This window comes from Trachypithecus francoisi, unplaced genomic scaffold, assembly GCF_009764315.1.
Source record: "Trachypithecus francoisi isolate TF-2019V2 unplaced genomic scaffold, Tfra_2.0 Lachesis_group1, whole genome shotgun sequence".
NCBI lineage: Eukaryota > Metazoa > Chordata > Mammalia > Primates > Cercopithecidae > Trachypithecus > Trachypithecus francoisi.
Window position 1 is genome coordinate 171,028,214 of NW_022681454.1, and position 7,115 is coordinate 171,035,328.

At 43.5% G+C, this 7,115-nt stretch overlaps 1 long non-coding RNA gene across 1 annotated transcript; it reads right to left on the reverse strand.

The window, feature by feature from the left end:
- Positions 1-349: 349 nt before the first annotated feature.
- Positions 350-5,543, reverse strand: LOC117084857. The gene is made up of 3 exons (XR_004437714.1): positions 5,193-5,543; positions 3,134-3,138; positions 350-362 (listed from the first exon to the last, which is right to left on the reverse strand). It is a non-coding gene; the product is annotated as an uncharacterized LOC117084857 (long non-coding RNA).
- Positions 5,544-7,115: the final 1,572 nt, after the last annotated feature.

The following is a 7,115-nucleotide window of genomic DNA, read 5'->3' on the forward strand; positions in this document are numbered from 1 at the left end:
CTTCCAAATTTTTAAAACTACATACTAGCATTTTGTACTAAATGCTATCATAAAATGCAAAACTACAAAACAAATTCAAAGTCTCATGACAACAAGTCCATACCTACCTTCCATATTAACATATCTATGTCACTCCCGATCGCTAGCATGAGCATCTTGGTTTACATATTAATAAATACTTGTCTGCTTGTAATATGCATTTATTTTTCTCATTATTGTGTTATCACATTCAGCTTATTTGGCATCATTTTAAAGAATTTATTTTGCTGTCAATACCAGAAAACAATTTAGGAAACTGAATAGAGCAGGAAAAATGTTAAATCTATGTACTTGAGTTGGTTATTGACTCATTAGTTTAATAACTCATTTTTTCAAACTTGAATAATTTAAATGCATTAGAAATGATACACCATTAAAAAGTGCCTTCTTAAAATGGTAAACACTGGATCTCGGATCTGAGTTTGTAGTTATTACTTATTTAAAATAAACAAGCAAATTCCGTTGAGATACGGTCTCATTTTCAGGAATGGTCTATTAGCAGGCAGCAGTGAGTACAACAATTAACCATATCAGCACATTAAAGCCTAATGTGTAAACTCAACATAGCAGCAAACACACATCCTACCATGGCCTATTAAGTAATCAGAAATGATTGCAGATAATTAGCCCAGGAACAGCTGCATAAACTCAACTATTCCATTTTTTGTCAGACATGGAGACTTCGAGTGGAAGAGAGGTTTATGAGGTATGCCTTGAATTGGGTGGGAGTACTACTATGAAATTAGGGACAGAGTCTCACATTTGATGGCATAGTGCCATTTTACATTGTCTTCTGATCATACTTCTAACGTTCACATAAATATTGTTCTTGAGTAAAAAATACGGAAACAAAGATATTACCAATGATTTAAGAAACTTGTAAAATTGGAAGTCGAAACACGATAGAAAGCAGAAGTCAGTCAGTAAATCCCTTTAATGAGTGTGTATCGTTCATTCTTGTTTGTACTTTCAGTTCAAATTTGATTTGTGCATTCGCATCTGTTCTGAGTGAAACTAAATACAGCACCATTGGTAAATATATATTTGCATTTGAATTAATACATATACTTGGTAAGTATTTCTTTTCTAAATTAAAAACAAAAGTAGTCTCCTTTTCTTTCTATTCCCTTTTTACAAAAGAAAACATGCTAGGTAGAAGATGGCAACTATCTGTAGAAATCTGAAAGACTGATATAAAAAGAAAGAATTATATTTATTCCATGCATGTCTAGAAAAAACAGACCTAAGATACATGAGTTTGGTTTCTAAAAAGAAGACTAAAATTCCAAAAATTAGAATTTTAAAAAATGAAATGAAGACGCTATGAGGTGCTTAGCTCCTGCCAGGAATGTCATCAGAGAAACTCAGCGATCAACCTCCTGCAAGGGTAGATGTGGTTAGAAGGAACCTCCCTCAGGTTCTATCAAAGTTTCCTTCCCACTGTAATATTCTAGGAACTAAAACTAAAGAGGCTGAAGTCCTTCAAACACAACTGTGCCCTGCACTTGTCCAGAGATCAGCAGTGGAGGGGAATGCCACCTCTTAAAGAAGACTGTGGAATCTATGTTTATCTGTGCCCACTATATCCTTAAGTTTGGACATTTAGCTGACCTTCTCTTTTAACGTGGGTCTCATTGATTTGCTGTGTCATTTTCCACACAATTCAGTTAATTTAAAAGTTCATTTCTCATACCATACATTAAAATAAAAATTTGAACAATTAAAAAAAAACTAAAGAAAATGGCTCAGAATAAACAAATATATTATCAATAGTGCTAAACTTTTGCAGAGTAATTTCTGAATACTTGCATTAAAGACTTGGTATCATGAAATTACACTTAGCACATGTTTATTGTTTTTTGACAGTTTTCAGTTTATTTATAGGTCTACCAAGGATAAAATGGATAGATAAAATTAGAAACCATAAATTTCACAGAGAATTAGTTCTACTATATATAGTTTACGTTTTTTTTCTCTCTAGTTATCCTTATTTTTATAAGCGTTCAATCAACAAATGTTTAAGTGCGTGATGTCAGTGAGGAACTGTGAAAGCATAAATAAAGAACAGTGCCTCAAGGAGTTTAAAGCCTTTGGGGGGAATTGAGCATGCAAAGTAACAATTCCAGCCCAGTGTGACAAGGACTACAGTGGAGAGAGGTAGGGTGCAAAGAGAAAACAGGAAAAAGAACGCCCAAGGCAACCTGGAGGACACAAGGAATCTTCACAAAGGAGGCAGCACTGAAGAGATGGGTAGTTGCCAACTTCAAGCAAGAAGAGTTTAGGAGAAGCCTGTAAACAGAATTTGTAAAGGGCTACTTTGCATGGAAAGGAACTAGTATGTTATAAATATGAATGATAACAGAAGCTAAAATCAACCCACTCTAATAATGATAATTATTTTCATGCTGTTTATTCATTGCAAATTATTACCTGTTCTCACCCAACTTACCAAGAGTGGGTTTAATATAACCACCGTTTCCTAGAGCAACACTTGTTAAGTAAAAGTGCTAATAAAATGTGGACTAGCAGCATCAGCACCAGCTTACAGCTGCTTAGACTCTCCGGGATTAAGGCCCAGGAATGTTTGCTCTCCAACAACCTTGTTTGGACAAACGGAGGCAGGATGGCGCACTTCCGGGTTCTTCACCACCAACTTTTCCCGGGTGCACGAAAATGCAGCCGGCGCCCGGGAAGGTGCAGACCAACCGGGCATGCACCAGGTGATGTCAATCCGAAGAGACTAAGATTTATCGGGTCGCACCTGTGGAACGCCCCCCGACATGCCCGTGCCCCGCCTATTGCCCTCCCACTCCTAGAAAAGTCACTCCGGACAGACGCCACGCGCGGCGCGGACTTCCCAGCCCCACTCCTGTCGGGGTGTCGGGACTGTATCAGGAACCCCGCCCGAGAGCCCCACCGGGGGACTCTGTTGGCCTTCTTTGCCGGAGGCCGACAGACCTCTCCCCCACACCTTAGGTGACCAAAATAAATTTGCAGTTTTGCTCCTACCGTTGCCTGCTCACTGGTTCTTTTGTGCCCGCTCTGGTGGTCTTTAGAAAAAACAAATCAGTTGGTGCGGAACCCAGAAGGAGACCCTTCCTCAGGCCTCTCAGGGTTGAGGAACCTCCTCCTGCTCCCACGCCACAGACGGACCAGGACCTGAGACCCGCTTCCCTCACTCTCATGGCCTCTCTGGGGTAAGTGCCCTTGTCTCCTCTTGACCTCCCTCCACCAGAAATCCTGCGCAGGTCCGAGGCCCACTTTTGAGCCACCCGGAGCCACCACGTGGCTCCGGAGACCCGTTCAGGACAGAGACGTCTGCCTAAAGGTAATCTCCACTTTGGCTCCATGAGCCTCCAGTCTGTCTCTGCTGGTTCCAAAGGATGCTTTGAAGCCAGGCAGAGATCCACTTCCATTTCCATTGTGTAAGTAAAGAGGACACAAATGGGAAACCCCCAGTCCAAATTTCCAAAGAGCACCCCCTTAGGGTGCCTCCTAGCCAATTTAAAAACCTTACAGCTCGAACAAGACCTTAGGAGGAAGCGGTTAATTTTCCTTTCCACTGTGGCGTGATCGACCTCAGCAATTTCTGCCAGCGGCCAGGCAAGTGGTCCCAAATTAATTACGTACAAGGCTTTTCGGCCTTAAGCTCTCGTCCCTATACTCCTCCTTCTCTCCCCGCTCTCTCCACCCCCTCCCTTCCTGTCCAGACTCCTCCTTATCTACTAGTAATCCACTCGGTCCCGTGCCTCCTTCGGGGCCCCCAACTGGCTGTCTTGAGTCCCCTATCTGTGCCCACACCCTCCTACAGTGTTAGTGCCTTTGCGAGAGGTAGCTGGGGCGGAGGGGCTAGTCAGAGTACATGTCCCTTTTTCACTGGCCGATCTTCCCAAAATTGAGAAGCGTTTAGGTGATTTCTCAGCTAATCCTACCATATACATAAAGGAATTTAGTTCAAAATCGAGGAGAAAATCCAGCCGCATTCTAAAATAGGCTGACTGAGGTTCTAACCCAATATACCCAGTTAGATCCGGCCTCCCCCACAGGGGCCACCATTTTGGCGTCTTATTTCATTACTCAATCAGCTCCTGACATTCGTAAAAAACTTCAAAAGGTAGAGGATGGTCCTCAGACACCAATACAAGACCTAGTTAAATTAGCCTTTAAGGTCTAGAACTCCAGATAGGAGACGGCAAGCTCACCTTGAACAGAAGGTTCAGCTCCTGGCAGCGGCTTTACAGCCTAGTCGTAACCCCAGGCCAGAGAGCACACAGCCCACAGACTCCAAGGCTACAAAAGGAGCCTGCTATAAGTGCGGCAAGGCAGGACACTATGCCAATAGGTGTCCGCAAGGTCCCCGAGCCCCAACGCAGCCTTGCTATAAGTGCAAGGCGTCAGGACATTGGGCCAGTGAATGTCCTAACCCTCGTCCACCAGCAACCCCCTACCCTGCTTGCCAGCAGGGAGGACACTGGAAGTCTGATTGCCCCACCCTGAGAACAGATGCTACATCTCCACGTGACCCCCTTTCCCAGGATCCTGGGAGCTCCTTCCAGCTCCTACATCTGGACGATGACAACTGAAGGTGCCGAGACTCGGGGACCCCCCATCACCCTCGCCGAGCCGCGGGTAACTCTCCTGGTAGAGGGTAAGACAATTAATTTTTTTAATCTACAGCGAGGCTACCTATTCTGTTTTGCCGTCCTTCTCTGGACCTAGCCTTCCATCCAATATCTCTGTAGTAGGAGTAAGCGGAAAGCCATCCACTCCACGAAAAACTCCACTCCTTAATTGCTGCCTGGCCAACAACTACTTTGCACACTCGTTCCTCATTCCCAGCTAAAAGGGCCCCTACCGAAAGCAATCAGTGGAAATCAGTTTGGCTTTCCCCCACTCACCTCAAACTTACTAAATTTTCTTAACTATCTGATACTCCCCAACCTTGTCAGGACCATCCTTCTGGGTTTTGCCTATATTCCAACAAATGCTTCCATTCCTCATTCCTATACTAATACTGTGCCTTATTTTATTCTTCATCCATTACGTCCAAATGCCAACCATGGGCCCCGACCTTAATGACGCCCCTTAACAGCAGGAAGTAGCCAGACAGACCACGGCGCCCCTTTATCACTATTATCAATAAAAGGTTGGACTGTTTGGACGAACGGAGGCAGGATGGTGCACTTCTGGGTTCTTCACCACCAACTTTTCCCGGGCGCACGAAAATGCAGCCGGTGCCCGGGAAGGTGCAGACCAACCAGGCATGCGCCAGGTGATGTCAATCTGAAGAGACTAAGCTTTACCTGGTCGCACCTGCGGAACGCCCCCGACATGCCCGTGCCCCGCCTATTGCCCTCCCACTCCTAGAAAAGCCGCTCCGGAGGGACGCCACGCGCGGACTTCCCAGCCTCACTCCTGTCCGGATGTCGGGACTGTGTCAGGAACCCCGCCTGAGAGCTCTATGGGGGAGGGGGTGGGGGGGACTCTGTCGGCCTCCTTTGCCTGAGGCCAACAGACCTCTCCCCCACACCTTAAGTGACCAAAAATAAATTTGCAGTTTTGCTCCTACCCTTGCCTACTCGCTGGTTCTTTTGTGCCCGCTCTGGTGGTCTTTAGAAAAACAAACCTCTCCTGGTAATCCTTGTGCATTCTCAAATGTGAGGACCCCTGTCCTAGAGGAAACAATATTTGCATGTGTTTTATACCAGATTTTAATACACTATATTAGAACAGACATGGGAGACTTCTTTTTTGAAATGTGTCGTAATACGTGGGTTAATTCATTTAAAATGGAATTGAAATGTGAGGTTGAAAAAAGAACAGTGAGTGCAGTGGGAGTCAGGCAACCTGATTTCTCATTTCAGCTCTGCCACTAAATCATTAATAATAACAAATATGATTGCTAACAAATATATGAAACTCTGCCATGTTACAGAACTTCTCTTGGACCTCAGAATCTTCAGCCACGAGACAAGAAGGTCGCATTAGAAGATCTCTAAAATCCCTTTCCAAATCTAAAATACGTTTCTAAAAATGTTTCCGCATTCACCATTTGCATAATTAAATAGTATAATCATCCCCAATCTCTTTTCAGATTACCTCCAGTTGTTTTCAGCTTCTTGTCTTTTAAAAGCAGCACTGAAAAGACCACCTTCTGCTGTGTTTCCCAGTCCATCACTTTTAAATCTGCTTTTCTTTCTGCCCTCTCTCTCTCTTTTAGGTCAGTGGTTAGTTTACAATTGTTTAAAATGAGGTATTCTTTTATACATGTAAATTCCCATGAAAATTGCTTGATTAAACCTCCCCGATAGACTTTTAGAAGAATACACAACAAACTGTACTCATCTCGGAGTGTGCAGCACCCTGTCTTGAAGGTCAATTGAGCAATTCACAGGGGCTGGAAACTAACAAGAAAAAAAAGTTTCACTGAAGTTAAGCTAGAGAAGAGAAGATAGAGAAGCTAGCGATCCAGGGGAAAAATGTAACACTGCTGTTTGTGCACAAGACCTCTGAGTTTCCTTTTCTCATCCTTACTGTTTTTCCCTCCCTCCTTTCCTCTTTTCCCCTGCTTCCTTCCTTTCTTCCTTCTTTTATATCTCTTTTGTTGATGCTGATTTTCTATCTGTTGAATTGCTTTCACACCAAAAATCTTGCTTATGTAAACTATAATCTTCAAAAAGGCAAGATTTAATAACCCCCATAACATGTAGTGAATACCTCCCAAACAAATAATTTCTTGATAAAAGCTTCAGGGAAACACACTTAAAGAACAAATGCATAATGCATTATAATCCTGGCAACAGTCAATTAATTGACTTTCTTTACAATCTATGAGTGCTTCTTCCCAAAACATTTTATTTGTATTTTCTCAAGGAGGTACATTTTTTCTTTCACCTATCCACTGCTTCCTCGGCTCCTGTTCCCTTGCTGTTAGGATCTGTGACTGTGGGGCGGACATATGCTGGCGCTTTGCTTATATCTCACACACTGCAGTGTTTCAGCACTTCACATTTTATGTCCTGGCTCTCCAACTCCTAACGCATTCCTGGGTAAGGCAGCTTCTGCCTGAGTGCCCT